Genomic DNA, 13,273 nt, shown 5'->3' with positions numbered 1-13,273 from the left:
CCATAAACCAAGGGCTCCTAAGTCCCTAAAAGTGTTGTTTCATACCCTAAAGGAACAAGGTCAGCTGATTACATTATCTCCAGAAGTTCTCCACATGAAACTGCTCAGAACTGGTCAAAACTGGACCATACAGGTTGCTCAGTGCTAAGGGTGTGATGCATCCCACCTGCCCAGTGAAAAGGGTGTGATGCATACTGAAAAGCCCTTTTGTAGGGTGCGATGGGTGAGAGTAGACAAATGACAGAGACAGTTTGCGAGGTGGATGATCATGGAATCTTCCAGAAACTTCTCCTGTGACACTTGCCTCTCTGAATTCACCCAGGGATGAGTAAGATCATCAATCTCCAAGTGGAATCAAGGACTATCAGAGAGAGGACACTAATCAAAATCCCAGAAGCTGACTCACCCCCATGCAATCATCTATATATGGATCCCTCATCCCAGAGATCCAGAGGCTGGAATTTTGTATTTTGTAAGGAAGTGCTATTGGTTTCTTGGTGGAATATCATAATGTTGGGTGATCTAAGCTTTTCGTGAGGTGAAAGAAGGGCTTTCATGCTGGAGGATGACACTAGGTCAGAACAATTGGTTGTAATCTTCTTTGCTTATTCTTGATATTAATAAAGCTATTCAAGTTTTCCTCCACATTCTTGTATGTTTGATGATATATGCATTTGTGTGGTCAAAATATATCTGGTCCTATATTGTTTATGATTTTAGATCTCTGTTCTTCGATAGTATTATGTTGCTTTGATTCCACGGGTGCTCTTTGAAGCTGGGTAGATGAAGGAGAAGTGGCAAGGATCTGTCAGAAGGGAGAGGAACCGAGCAAGCAACCAAGCGCAAGACTGAGGTTGGTGTCCTTCATTCCCCTCTTATATACTTCTCATAAAGGAAAATGAAAGTGGTTTTAGTTTGTTTGTTTCTAAGATAGCTACCAGTCTTAGTGGGACTAGCAGCTCCGAGTGGACACTAGATTTCCCGATAACAAAATGGCGACCACAGTGGGAGCGAATAGTTTGTTTGTTTTTCAATATTTGTTTGTTTTATAAACTTACAGACGGAGACTGAAGTCAAGCCAGCTAGCCTTCGAACTGCATTTGCTATGCAAGTGCAAAGTAGATCAATGCTGCTTCAGTCTATCTCTGGGTTTTGTTTATAAACTGAAAAATCGATTTACAAACCTTCTAATTGCCCTAGTGGTGGCTCTAGTAACCTCATTAGATCAGCCCCTGTGATTTCTATTTACTGTACATCACTTGCTCGGCCTAAATCCCTGAACTGAGCTGCAAACTGTGACCCGGAACCCAGTTGAAGTCTCGTCCCTGGACCATCGCACCTTCTACTCTTGGGAATATGGATGCATCACACTTCCCGTGTGTAGTAGGTGCGCTGCATCGCACTTTCCCTATGTTGCAGGTGTGCTGACTAGACAAGACCTCTTCCACCCTCAGCTTTTGGTTTCTGTGTTCACTCTTTTCAGCCCTATTCAGGAGTTTTGCTACCTATGATCAGTATACCACTGTGGAAACCCCTTCTTTTCCATCATTCTGCCTCCATTGTGCAAAGAACTGTGAGTGTTTTTGTGTATTTTGCGCCATTTTCAGTTCTCTTTTACAAAGAAGTAGCATAATCAAGCTGTCATATTTTGATTTGAAAGTGTCGCAAGTGTCGTTTTCAGTCAAGGAAAAGAATTCTATTGTTCTTGATAGTTGATTATACAGTTACTCTTGTATTTGATTTGGATTAGTAGTTTTTCAAGTGTCGAAAGCAATTTTCAATTCAAAATAGCAAAGGGTCGTCATTATCTTCCTTTCGTTTCTGAAAAGAAATTTGTTAGCATTGTCGCTTTGAAAAGATAATTCAGATTTGTACTTAGCATTCTTCTTGTCATTCACACATTAAGAAAGCTGAAAACAAATACATGCATGTTCATTTGCATTTAGTCTGCTTGTTGGTTTGATTTAGGACAGTGCATCTAGTGTGTGCTCTCTGCTCTATGTTGAAAGAATATCATTTCTCTTTCTTTAGTAGCTAGGATTTTCATTGCAAAAAGAAGATTAAACGATTGTTTATCATCTTAGATTGCATTTTAGGAATTGTATATCTACATCACGCGGTGAACATGAAAGGAAAATTCCTTAAGAAAGATAAACTGTAAAATAAATTTAATGAACCTAAAAATGCTTTGGAACCTAACACACAACATCTAGAAGTCTAGGCTAGATATGTATTCCGGCATCGTAAAGCCTGGTAACTGTCGCTTTCACTGTTGGTTGAGTGATTTCTCCTCTTTGAGGCGACAAGTGCCAGTACGGACTTGTGCTCCAACATACCGTCGAGCATATATTGGGAGACCACAATAGGCTATATCCTTTATCCATAGGAAGCCGTGTCTGCTGCCCTATAGATCGCAATGCACTAAACACAACATTTGGGAAGATTGACTGCCGAACCGTAAAAGGTATTCTGCAGTTTTGCGATTCGTTTGGTAATCCCTCTGTCTATATTTCCAGAGTAGTCTCTTTCATTCCTTTTCAGACTCCTTAAAGGAAAAGGTCCATCTGAGCACTGGTCACTTCAGGCTCATTAAAAATTGAAGGCGACTACAGTCATCTTTTGTTTTTTCTCGACTCTTAAAAATTGAAAAAACAAGTTGTGTCAAAGTGTCTAAAATATATTCTAATCAGACTAATGTCACCATTTCCGCGTTGGTCTTAGGTTAAGAAAAATGGAGTCCACCAACCAAGGATTTCCCCTTGGAGGAAATCCTAGTCCTTTCTCCTCTTGGGGAGATGTTGGTGCACCTCATATGGCCACATTGTCACTTCCAGGATTGACGATTGGCTTGCCAATATGGCTCTTCTCAACCTCCGTCGTTCAGAACACCGTGATTCCTGAGCAATCAAGTCAAAAACTGGATGATACTAAAGTTACCCCCCAACCTTCTACTTCATCCGATTCTCCCTCTCCTCCTTCCTCTTCGCTTGATAAAGCTGGTAAGGCCAAAAATCAAGTAACTAAGAAGGAGAAGAAAGACAAGAAGAAGAAGGAGCCGAAGGAAAAAAGGGATAACCGGGCATCGTCTAGTGAAAATCCACACAGTGCACCGTCCAAGCCTAAATCTCCATGTGTCATTTGCAAAGGAGACCACTATCATCGAGATTGTCCTTGCATCCCTTAGATCTTAAGGGACTAGTCTCCTCACTTGCACCAGCTGGTGTAATCAACCTCTGAAGACCATGTTGAAAGTACACCATCAACTAGTGAAAGCGAAGCATTCAGACAAAAAAGGAAATGTAAATTTCCTTGTAAACTGTGTGAAGGCGATCACGCTGTCCACTGTTGTCCCTTCCAAGACGAATCTAAAAGAGTTTTGGATGACCGTCGACTTCACCGCTACGGCTTCCTCCTGGATACAAGAAACTCTTGCCGAGTCCATCGCTAGTTGAAAATCCGACCGACATGCCATTGTGATCTGTCGAAACTTTTGTCATTGAAGATAAACCCACTGAATCCATACCAGATGAAAGTCAAAAGGTTGAGGCGGCAGTCGACCCGGTCTTGCCTTCGGAAGGTCCATCTTCAGATGACACAATCACCGAAGAGAATGTGAATGAAACCATTCAAATTCTTTTCGAAAACACAGACTCCGATGAACATGGGGGAAGTCTACCCGTTCCTTTACCACAGGAAGGAAGTTCGTCAGAGTCATATCCGGCCGTCTATTTAGTCCCACCTCTGAGCAACCTAGTCGTTTCCTTGGAATCTATTAGGCAGACCCCGTGTACCGGCTAATGTAGCATTCTGAATCATTGTACAAGCTTACAAAATGATCATGGTCAGTACCATCATATATGAAGGGGCTTCTGTGAGTATACTTTCCTCAACTGCTTGGGAAGCGCTTGGCTCGCCATCGCTTCTGCCTGAGATGAGAAATCTGACAGGCTTCGACAAAGGAACTAGTCGACCGTTAGGGATCCTTCCCAATGTGCCCATAACATTGAGAAGGAAAACCGTTTACGTGAACGTAATGGTAGTCCGAGGACCTCTAGATTATAATCTACTCCTTGGACGCGACGATATTTATAGCATGGGAGCCATTGTCTCCTCACTCTTTAGAGTAATGTGTTTTCCGCATGAAGGCCAAGTGGTCAAGCTCATAGACCAGCTTTCGTTCCCCGGCTCACACATAGCTAATAGTCAAATGCCATCCCTAAATTGTATTTTCACGCAAGGAATGTCTCATCAATCTCCAGTCAGTCCACCTAAAGAGCACAAGTGATTCGGGAGGACATGATTGAAACCCAGGGGGCATGCACCCTGGTCTGTTTCGGCAGGAAAACCTTGGCTATAGGGTAGGTTTCAACGGAGGATATATGACTAGTCTGACACACCCGTCCATTTAGGAAAATGCGATTAGACTGGAATAAGATTCCCTCGTCAAAGTTATGTGAGTGGAGGCGACCGCACCACTCACCTTTGTCTATTTCGATAGACATCGCCAAGGAAGAATTTTGTCTGCAACGTGGATGGAGAGCTTTCATATGATAACCTGGAAAATTTTCGCTATACCTGGGGGCATGCAAACCTTTTTGCATGCAAGCGAAGAGCAACCATTTATTTTCTTAGTTTGTAGTTTCTCAACCCTTTAAACTCGTAGGATTGGTCGTTCCTAACTTGCATAAAGAAAGGATCCGGGGCAAAGCTCTGAAAGGTGCAAGCTCCATAAAAAATGGCATCTTAGATGAGATATCCTTATTATACGACTGGCACAAGAAGTTTTTATGTGGAGTTCAAGCTCGTTAAAAATTAAACATAAGCAATGAGCAAATGTTTCCCCCAGAGTTTAAGCTCATTAAAAAAAAAGTGAACCAATTTCTGGTAAATAACCATTTTGAATGCATTATCATCAGCTTTTTAGCCTTGGTCGTGTTCTTACCGTCACCTCCACTCTGTTTTAGCCGATCATTCACCTCCATTTGATTGTTTACCCCTTTTGAGGAACAACTGTGAAGGGTTATCCTGTTAGCCATCCTTGTGACACTGCCATGATTGGAAAATTCCAAACCTTACCTGGAATCAGCTGCTACCCGAAATTATCAGTCATTCCTAAAAAACGAGTCTCCTTTAAGCTCTTTTCACCTGACTCGTAAAATATGAAAAAATTGCCAAGCGATTGGCCTCTCCAGCTCGTTAAAGCGAATGGAAGTGCTATCCCTCGTCTAGATTTTAATCTTTTTGGACCTAAGGGATTATTACACAAAAAGATCGAGCACTTGTTTTGTTCGGCTCGTTAAAATTACCAAAAATTCATCCCTTTCATATTATTTTATACTTTTTCGGAGTTAAGGGATTATATGATGAAAAAGGATCATTGGAGTTTCCTTTACGTCCCTTTCAGACTCTCTAAAATTGAAAAGGACCGAGTCATCTTTGTCGTTAAATTCGTTAAAACCAAATAGCAACAAACTTGTCCATACAGACAAGAACGAGTTTCACTGTCGCTAGGCTCGTTAAAACATAGCGACGGGTTTTCCCGAAGGGCAAATTATAGAACAAGCATATGTTATCCTCCTCAAGCTTGACAAAAATAAAGAGGTACTGGTCAACAATGACTGGGGAAAAATTGGGAAGAAAACTTGAAGAAACTTTATTGGTAGCAAGTCGCTCTTGAACATGACTGCATCCAAGTCGGGTTGGGTTGTTCCGTTCACTGGTCATATCACCATTGGTCCATCGCACCATCGATATTTGGGGTTAACGGTACCAATCCATGTCAGTGTCACCGATATGTTCAAGAGAAGTTGCTCAGAGAATTCACCTGTGTCTCATCCGCTGCAATACATTCACACTCCATTCTTTCATGACCACCACCCTAAACCCTATATCATCAGATCGTTTTCACCTCCAAAATCATTTACTCCGTTCCATGTCGTAGATGTGGGATTCATTAAGGCCCTCCTACGACGGGTCGCTTCTTGTCGACATCAGCTCATTATCCAAGAAGTCAACTTAGGAACAACCTTTTAGTACTTTGAAGCTTGCATGCCTCAATGGCAAGTTTCTCACTTCCAGCGACAGGTTTACATCAATGGCCTTCGACCGAAAGATTTTGCATGGTGTTCGACGCCAAGTCCCTTATTCACACCACGTGAATCGTACTGTAGTACCTTGAGGGTGATCATCGTTATCGGTGATTCCTGTCGCGCCTGTTAACATCTTACATCATTGGCTGGTAATCAGGCGATGTCTTTCCTTGTTCGACTCTAGAACATCTTTCACATGGATCGACTTGTACTCCGAGTGAAGATTGAACGAGTTTGAAGACCCCGGATCTAGTTTCATCCATCCGGGCTGCAATATATTCAGGAAAATAAAGACATCAAATGTACATTGTTGCTGCACAGATGATCATCTAAATCAAAGGATGATGACTCTATCAGAATCATCAGTCTCCCGCACATATGGTTGTCTGTCGTATGTACATGAAAATGAATTTATAAAGCTGAGCATGGGAATGCCCGCCTCAGCTAGATCATGAAAAATATTATGAAGATAATGTATTGTATTGTATCTTATTACAGATCGCCTCCCAGGTCGAAAAAACTTCGGATCCTCATGATAAAGCATTTCACCCGACATCAAAAGATTAACGACCTAATGCTTTAAGGGGCAATTGTTATAGACATTTTTGGGCTCTGCAACCCCAATCATACATGTCCATAAACCAAGGGCTCCTAAGTCCCTAAAAGTGTTGTTTCATACCCTAAAGGAACAAGGTCAGCTGATTACATCATCTCCCAGAAGTTCTCCACAGGAAACTGCTCAGAACTGGTCAAAACTGGACCATACAGGTTGCTCAGTGCTAAGGGTGCGATGCATCCCACCTGCCCAATGAAAAGGGTGTGATGAATACTGAAAAGCCCTTCTGTAGGGTGTGATGGGCGAGAGTAGACAAATGGCAAAGACAGTTTGCGAGGTGGATGATCATGGAATCTTCCAGAAACTTCTCCTGTGACACTTGCCTCTCTGAATTCGCCCAGGGATGAGTAAGAGATCATCAATCTCCAAGTGGAATCAAGGACTATCAGAGAGAGGACACTAATCAAAATCCCAGACGCTGACTCACCCCTAGAATCATCTATATATGGATCCCTCATCCCAGAGATCTAGAGGCAGGAATTTTGTATTTTGTAAGGAATTGTTGTTTGTTTCTTGGTGGAACATCATAGTGTTGGGTGATCTAAGCTTTTCATGAGGTGAAAGAAGGGATTTCATGCTGGAGGATGACGCTGGGTCAGAACAATTGGTTGTAATCCTCTTTGCTTATTCTTGATATTAATAAAGCTATTCAAGTTTTCCTCCACATTCTTGTATGTTTGAAGATATATGCATTTGTGTGGTCAATATATATCTGGTCCTATATTGTTTATGATTTTAGATCTCTGTTCTTCAATAGTATTATGTTGCTTTGATTCCATAGGTGCTCTTTGAAGCTGGGTAGATGAAGGAGAAGCGGCGAGGATCTGTCAGAAGGGAGAGGAACCGAGCAAGGAACCAAGCACAAGACTGAGGTTGGTGTCCTTCATTCCCCTCTTATCTACTTCTCATAAAGGAAAATGAAAGTGGTTTTAGTTTGTTTATTTCTAAGATAGCTACCAATCTTAGTGGGACTAGCAGCTCCAAGTGGACACTAGATTTCCCGATAACAAAATGGGGACAGTGGGAGCGAATAGATTGTTTGTTTTATAAACTTACAGATGGAGCCTGAATTCAAGCCAGCTAGCCTTCGAACTACATTTGCTATGCAAGTGAAAAGTAGATCAATGCTGCTTCAGTCTATCTCCGGGTTTTGTTTATAAACTGAACAATCAATTTACAAACCTTCTAATTGCCCTAGTGGTGGCTCTAGTAGCCTCATTAGATCAGCCCCTGTGATTTCTTTTTATTGTACATCACTTGATCGGCCTAAATCCCTAAACTAAGCTGCAAACTGTGACCCGGAACCCAGTTGAAGTCTCATCCCTGGACCATTCCACCTTATAATCTTGGGAATGTGGATGCATCGCACTTCCCGTGTGCAGTAGGTGCGCTGCATCGCACTTTCCCTGTGTTGCAGGTGTGTTGATCAGACAAGACCTCTTCTTCCCTCAGCTTTTGGTTTCTGTGTTCACTCTTTTCAGCTCTATTCAGGAGTTTTGCTGCCTGTGATTAGTATACCACTGTGGAAACCCCTTCCTTTCCATCATTCCGCCTCCATTATGCAAAGAAATGTGAGTGTTTTTGTGTATTTTGCGCCATTTTCTGTTCTCTTTTACAAAGAAGTAGCATAATCAAGCCGTCGTCTTTTGATTTGAAAGTGTCACAAGTGTCGTTTTCAGTCAAGGAATATTGTTCTTGATAGTCAATTATACAATTACTCTTATATTTGATTTGGATTAGTAGTTTTTCAAGTGTCGAAAGCAGTTTTCAATTCAAAATAGCAAAGGGTTGTCATTATCTTCCTTTCGTTTTTGAAAAGAAAGCATTCTTCTTGTCATTCACACAATAATAAAGTTGAAAACAAATACATGCATGTGCATTTGCATTTAGGCTGCTTGTTGGTTTGATTTAGGACAATGCATCTAGTGTGTGCTCTCTGCTCTATGTTGAAAGAATATCATCTCTCTTTCTTTAGTAGCTAGGATTTTCATTGCAAAAGGAGGATTAAATGACTGTTTATCATCTTAGATTGCATTTTAGGAATTGTATATCTACATCACGTGGTGAACCTGACAGGAAAATTTATTAAGAAAGATCAACTGTAAAATAAATTTAATGAACCTAAAAACGCTTTGGAACCTAACGCACAACATCTAGAAGTCTAGGCTAGAGACGTATTCCGGCGTCATAAAGCCTGGTAACTGTCGTTTTCACTGTTGGTTGAGTGATTCCTCCTCTTTGAGGCAACAAGTGCCAGTACGGACTTGTGCTCCCACGTACCGTTGAGTATATATTGGGAGACCACAATAGGCTATATCCTTTATCCATAGGAACCCGTGTCTGCCACCCTATCGATCGCAATGCACTGAACACAACATTTGGGAAGATTGACTGTCGTACCGTAAAAAGTATTCTACAGTTTTGCGATTGGTTTGGTAATCCCTCTGTCTACATTTCCAGAGTAGTCTCTTTCATTCCTTTTCAGACTCCTTAAAGGAAAAGGTCCATCTGAGCACTTGTCACTTCAAGCTCATTAAAAATCGAAGGCGACTAGAGTCATCTTTTGTTTTTTCGCGACTCTTAAAAATTGAAAAAATAAGTTGTGTCAAAGCGTCTAAAATTTATTTTAATCGGAATAATATCACCATTCCCGCATTGGTCTTAGGTTGAGAAAAATGGAGTCCACCAACCAGGGATTTCCCCTTGGAGGAAATCCTAGTCCTTTCTCCTCTTGGGGAGATGTTGGTGCACCTGATATGGCCACATTGTCACTTCCAGAATTGACGATTGGCTTGCCAATATGGCTCTTCTCGACCTCTGTCATTCAGAACACTGTGATTCCTGAGCAATCAAGTCAAAAATTAGATGATACCAAATTTACCCCCCAACCTTCTACTTCATCCGATTCTCCCTCTCCTCCTTCCTCTTCGCTTGATAAAGCTGGTAAGGCCAAAAATCAAGTAACTAAGAAGGAGAAGAGGGGGAAGGAGAAGAAAGAGAAGAAGAAGAAGGAGCCGAAGGCAAATAGGGATAACCGGGCATCATCTAGTGAAAATCCACACACTGCACCGTCCAAGCCTAAATCTCCATGTGTGATTTGCAAAGGAGACCACTATCATCGAGATTGTCCTTGCATTCCTCGAATCTTAAGGGATTTGTCTCCTCGCTTGCACCACCCGGTGTCATCAACCTATGAAGACCATGTTGAAAGTGCACCATCAACTAGTGAAAGCGAAGCATTCAGACAACGAAGGAAATGTAAATTTCCTTGTAAAATATGTGAAGGCGATCACGCCATCCACCGTTGTCCCTTCCTAGATGAAGCTAAAAGAGTTTTGGATGACCGTCCAACTTCACCGCTACGGCTTCCTCCTGGATACAAGAAAATCTTGTCGAGTCCATCGCTAGTTGAAAATCTGACCGACACGCCATTGTGGTCGGTCGAAACATCTGTCATTGAAGATAAACCCGCTGAATCCATACCAGACGAAAGTCAAAAGGTTTAGGTGGCAGTCGACCCAGTCTTGCCTTCGGAAGGCCCATCTTCAAATGACACAATCACCGAAGAGAATGAGAACGACACCGTTCTATTTATTTTCGTAAACACAAACTCCGATGAACATGGGGGAAGTCTACCCATTCCTTTACCATAGGAAGGAAGTTCGTTAGAGTCATATCCGGCCGTCTATTCAGTCCCACCTCCGAGCAACCTAGTCATTTCCTTCGATTGGAATCTACTAGTCAGTCCCCGTGTATCGGCTAATGTAGCATTCCGAATCATTGTACAAGCTTACAAAATGATCATGGTTGGTACCATCATAGATGAAGGGGCTTCTGTGAGTATCCTTTCCTCAACTGCTTAGGAAGCGCTTGGCTCGCCATCACTTCTACCTGAGATGAGAAATCTGACAGGCTTCGATAAAGGAACCAGTCGACCGTTAGGGATCCTTCCCAATGTGCCCATAACATTGAGAAGGAAAACTGTTTACGTGAACATAATGGTAGTCTGAGGACCTCTAGATTATAATCTACTCCTTGGACGCGACTATATTTATAGCATGGGAGCCATTGTCTCCTCACTCTTTAGAGTAATGTGTTTTCCGCATGAAGGCCAAGTGGTCAAGCTCGTAGACCAGCTTTTGTTCCCCGACTCACACATAGCTAATAGTCAAATGCCATCCCTAAATGGTCTTTTCACGCAAGGAATGTCTCATCAATCTCCAGTCCGTCCACCTGAAGAGCGCGAGTGATTCGGGAGGACATGACTAAAACCCAGGGGGCATGCACCCTGGTCTGTTTCGGCAGGAAAACCTTGGGTATAGGGTAGGTTTCCGCGGAGGATATATGACTAGTCTGACACACCCATCCATTTAGGAAAATGGGATTAGACTGGAATAAGATTCCCTCGTCAAAGTTATGTGAGTGGAGACGACCATGCCACTCACCTTTGTCTATTTCTGTAGACATCGCCAAGGAAACATTTTGTCTGCAACGTGGATGGAGATCTTTCATATGGTAACCTGGAAATTTTTCGCTATACCTGGGGGCATGCAAACCTTTTTGCATGTAAACGAAGAGCGACCATTTATTTTCTTAGTTTGTAGTTTCTCAACCCTTTAAACTCGTAGGATTGCTCATTCCTAACTTGCATAAAGAAAGGATCTGGGGCAAAGCTTTGAAAGGTGCAAGCTCCATAAAAAATGGCATCTTAGATGAGATATCCTTATTATATGACTGGCATGAGCAGTTTTTATGTGGATTTCAAGCTCGTTAAAAATTAAACATAAGAAATGAGCAAATGTTTCCCCCAGAGTTTAAGCTCATTAAAAAAAAAGTGAACCAATTTTCGGTAAATAACCATTGTGAATGCATTATCATCAGCTTTTGAGCCCTGGTCGTGTTCTTACCATCACCTCCACTCTGTTTTAGCCGATCATTCACCTCCATTTGATTGTTTACCCCTTTTGAGGAAAAGCTGCGAAGGGTGATCCTATTAGCCATCCTTGTGACACTGCCATGATTGGAAAATTCCAAACCTTACCTGGAATCAGCTGCTTCCCGAAATTATCACTCATTCCTCAAAAATGAGTCTCCTTTAAGCTCTTTTCACCTGACTCGTAAAATATGAAAAGATTACCGAGCGATTGGCCTCTCCAGCTCGTTAAAGTGACCAGAAGTGCTATCCCTCCTCTAGATTTTAATATTTTTGGACTTGAGGGATTATTACACAAAAAGATCGAGCGCTTGTTTTGTTCGGTTCGTTAAAATTGCCGAAAATTCATCCCTTTCGTATTATTTTATACTTTTTCGGACTTAAGGGATTATATGACGAAAAAGGATCATTGGAGTTTCCTTTACGTCCATTTCAAACTCTCTAAAATTGAAAGGGATTGAGTTATCTTTGTCGTTAAACTCGTTAAAACCAAATAGCGACAAACTTGTCGATATAGACAAGAACGAGTTTCACTGTCGCTAGGCTCGTTAAAACATAGCGACGGGTTTGCCCAAAAGGAAAATTATAGAACAAGCATATGTTATCCTCCTCAAGCTTGACAAAAATAAAGAGGTACTGGTCAACAATGATTGGGGAAAAATTGGGAAGAAAACTTGAAGAAACTTTATTGGTAGCAAGTCGCTCTTGAACATGACACTTTCACTCCGCATCCGAGTCGGGTTGGGTTGTTCCGTTCACTGGTCATATCACCATTGGTCCACTGCACCATCCATATTTGGGGTTAATGCTATCAATCCATGTCAGTGTCGTCGGTATGTTCAAGAGAAGTCACTCAGAGAATTCACCTGTGTCTCATCCACTGCAATACATTCACACTCCATTCTTTCTTGACCGCCACCCTGAACCCTGTATCATCAGATCGTTTTCACCTCCAAAATCATTTACTCCATTCCGTGTCGTAGATGTGGGATTCATTAAGGCCCTCCTATGATGGGTCGCTTCCTGTCGACATCAAATCATTATCCAAGAAGTCGACTTAGGAACAACCCTTTCAGTACTTTGAAGCTTGCATGCCTCAATGGCAAGTTTCTCACTTCCGGCGACAGGTTTACATCAATGGCCTTCGACCGAAAGATTTTGTATGGTGTTTGACGCCAAGTCCCTTATTCACACCACGCGAATGGTGTTGTAGTACCCTGAGGGTCATCATCATTATAGATGATTCCTCTCGCCTGTTAACAGCTTACATCATTGGCTGGTAATCAGGCGATGTCTTTCCATGTTCAACTCCAGAACATCTTTCACATGGATCGACTTGTACTCCGAGTGAAGATTGAACGAGTTTGAAGACCCTGGATCTAGTTTCATCCATCCGGGATGCGATATATTCAGGAAAATAAAGACATCAAAATGTACATTGTTGCTCCACAGATGATCATCCGAATCAAAGGATTATGACTCTATCAGAATCATCAATCTCCCGCACAGACGGTTGTTTATCTTATGTACATGAAAATGAATTTATAAAGCTGAGCATGGGAATGCCTGCCTCAGCTAGATGATGAAAAATATTATGAAGATAATGTATTGTATTGTATCTTATTACAGGTCACC

Source organism: Pinus tabuliformis, chromosome 3_2 (assembly GCF_031772625.1).
Source record: "Pinus tabuliformis cultivar Carrire ecotype Pingquan chromosome 3_2, CPIR1, whole genome shotgun sequence".
Classification (NCBI taxonomy): domain Eukaryota; kingdom Viridiplantae; phylum Streptophyta; class Pinopsida; order Pinales; family Pinaceae; genus Pinus; species Pinus tabuliformis.
Note: the sequence above shows the minus strand (reverse complement) of the source record.